Consider the following 3,537-nt stretch of genomic DNA (forward strand, 5'->3'; position numbering starts at 1 on the left):
AACCTCCCTGAGACGGTAGGGCGCAAGTATATCTAATGCATTAGTGTGCCATTATATGCCATATGTGCCTTATGTTGATGTATTTATCTTGCCTGTTGTTCCAAACTGGGCGACGAGTGAAATGTGGTTTATTCAATGTCGTTTAATTACACTGAGCCTCCCTGAGACGGCCGGACGCAAGTATATCTAATGCATTAGTGTGCCATTATATGCCATATGTGCCTTATGTTGATGTATTTCTCTTGCCTGTTGTTCCAAACTGGGCGACGAGTGAAATCTGATTTATTCAATGTCGTTTAATTCCACTGAGTTATCTTTTAATTATTGGGTATTGCTGAAGGCCTTGGTATTTTCTACTGTGCTGTGCTGGGGTGGGCACAAGTGTGTGAGCGCTTCCCCCATAATGCAAGATGTGGGAAATACCGAAGTCAGTCAATTGTATTTGGTTCTTAATGATGTTTATGGTTAAGTTAAGTTGGGTCATTCACTTCCAAGTAAGGTTCATCTGTGTATCACAATGTGTAACACAATATTAAAGGCCTCCGCTTCCCCCAGAAACTTAATCAAGTCCTGCGCCAGCTCGGGAGGCTGCGCGCGGATATCGCCCTATTACAAGAGACGCACTTAAGGGAGGATGACCTCCATAGACTGCAAAAAACCTGAGTGGGGGAAGTGTTTGGGTCGCCATCGGATGGTAGAAAAGTGGGGGTGGTAATTTTAATGCCTTCAATATACTGTTTTGAGCGTAAAAAAGGAATCACAGGGGCGGTTGCTGACTGTGACCTTGGACATGGGGACCTCCAAACTAGCAATTACGAATGTCTATCTTCAGAATTCCCCCTCCAAATTGGATTTCAGAACGCTGGCGCACTGGCTGTCACAGTGTACTATGCCTCTCCATCTGATTGGGGGGGACTTTAACTCCATGATGTCAGTGCTGGAGGACAGGAGATGGATCTCGGGGAATGTGGCCAAAACAAGGGGACCCGAGTTCGCTAGGCAGTCATCTCTGGCCGCTATGACATCGGCTCTCAATTTACATGATATTTGGCGGCTGGCCCACCCAGTGGACACCGACTTTATGCATTTTTCTCCAATACATGACTGCTTGGCGTGCTTGGACTACTTTTTTTGTACTCCTGAACTCTTGCCTAAGGCGAGATATTCGGAGATAGACGGCGTGGTGATCTCGGATCACGCCCCTATATCCTTGTCAATTGAAATGGCACCACGTACTTCAAATGTATACCTATAGCGATCCCCGACATTCCTGCATGCTAACGAGGACTTTCGCCACTTCCTGGTGACATAGTGGAGGGATTATGTATCCTTTAATCAGCAACACATCGCCACCCCAGTCCTTTTCTGGGAAGCAGCTAAGGCATATATGAGAGGGAGAATTATCTCCTATACGTCGGCATATAAGAAGAATACCTTAAGCTCCTATCGAATGGCTAGTGCCCGTTTGAGGAGCGCCAAGGTGTCCCTTATATCTAACGCCATACCTTCTAACAGGCAGATATGGGAAACAGCCAAACAACAATTTATCTCTGGGCCCAGAGACAGGATGCAATTTATTCTGCCCATCTAGATCTCTCCATTCATAAATATGGTAATAAGGCGGGCAAATTGATGGCACAGTTAGTGAAGGGAAGATTTCGCCCTAGCCATATTTTGTCTCTTAAACACCCCTCGGGGCATTGCACATAAATAAGATTTTGGAAGGTTTTTATAGGACTCTGTATTCTGAGGATGAACATGATGGGATGGCAGCGAGACGATTCCGCGACTCACTGGGTCTTCCGAATCTGTCACCAGACCAGCTGTCCTCGCTGAACGCAGACATCTCACGGGAGGAAATATTATCAGTTATCAAACATATGGGTAGGGGCAAAGCCCCAGGCCCTGATGGCTACTCTGACGATTTCTACAATCTACTGCAATTGGAGGTGCTAGACTCCCTCCACTCATTATTTAACTCAGTGTGGGAGGGGGGCCCCTACCCGGCGGCTGGTAAAAAAGCATATATCAGACTCATTCCAAAGGAAGGAAAGGACCCCACAGACCCAGGCTCCTATAGGCCTATCTCCCTACTAAATGTATATTCTAAAATTATGTCCAAGATAGTGGTCACACGCTTGGCAGACATACTGCCCTCCCTGGTGCAGCCACCGCAGGTTGGTTTTGTCAAAGGCCGATCGGGAGTAACTAGCATACGCAAGGTCTTGATGGCACTGGAGTTGTCACGGAACCTTCCTTTAGAGGATTCGGCCATAACCACCCTGGATGCAGAAAAGGCATTCGATAATGTCGACCTGCGCTGGCTGTTCCTGGTATTGACGAAGTTTGGGTTCAAGGGAAGAATAGTGTCCTTCCTTAGACAGATGTACACCTCACCGATAGCGAGGGTTCTGACACAGGTGGCTCTGTCCGGACCCCTTAGTTCGGAGAAAGGCACACGTCAGCGTTGCCCCCTGCCCCCCCTGCTCTTCGATCTATCGATAGAACCTTTGGCGGCACATATCCTAAGTTCCCCAGACCTCCATGGCATCAAGGTTGGGAAATCCAAACTGCGCATTGCTCTATTTGCGGATGATATCCTACTTTTTACGTCCCAACCCAATGTAGATATAGAGGCTATTCAGACACTGTTCGCGCACTTTAGGACCTTTTCGGGTATTCAAATAATATTTACAAAGAGTGAGATTCTCCCTCTTTCTGGGGCGACGATAGTGCAGGGAGATGGCCACATGCACCTCAAAGTAGCCCAAAAGGCTATTACCTATCTGGGCCTGAAAGTTGGGAAAACACCATCCTCTCTGTATTATCTGAATTACCCTCCCTTACTAGACAAGACATTCAAAGAACTGGAAATGTGGGGGAGTCTCCCCCTCTCGCTCTTTGGGAGAATACACTTAATCAAAATGGTTAGCTTTGCCAAACTTCTATATCCTATGCAAAACCTTCCTCTTCTTCTGAAGAGTACAGACATCAAACGACTTATGAAAGCGATGTCACAATTCATTTTGCAGTCTAAACGGCCACGGATTTCTCTCAAGAAGCTGTGAATGCCGAAGAGCAAGGGAGGGTCTAGCTTCCCGAATATTAAATTGTATAACATTGCTTGCTTGCTCAGACATGCTTTAGATTGGTTATCAGATAGTTCTATGTACTCTAATACAGACCTGGAAGCGGAACTAGTAGCACCATGGGACTTGAAAGCGATCCTCCATTGTAGGATTCCCCTGCTGCCCCAAGGCATTCGACAAAATGCTCTTTATAGGGATACCCTCATTGCGTGGCGAGAAACACGGAAAGCGCTCCAACTCTCTCTGTATATGTCGATTTACAACCCTTTCTTGGGAAACCCCGTGTTCACGCAAGGTATCGATTACGCAGCTTTTCATAAATGGAGAGAAAAAGGGTTACTAAACTGGCGACAACTGTTTCATCCATGCACCTGCCAGCTTCTCTCTTTCCAGGATCTGATGCTACAATTCCACTTACCTGGAACTGATTTTCTGCACTATTTACAAC

The sequence above is a fragment of the Nanorana parkeri genome, unplaced genomic scaffold (assembly GCF_000935625.1).
Source record: "Nanorana parkeri isolate BGI_ZX_2015 unplaced genomic scaffold, ASM93562v1 scaffold1712, whole genome shotgun sequence".
In the NCBI taxonomy this organism is placed as follows: Eukaryota; Metazoa; Chordata; class Amphibia; order Anura; family Dicroglossidae; genus Nanorana; species Nanorana parkeri.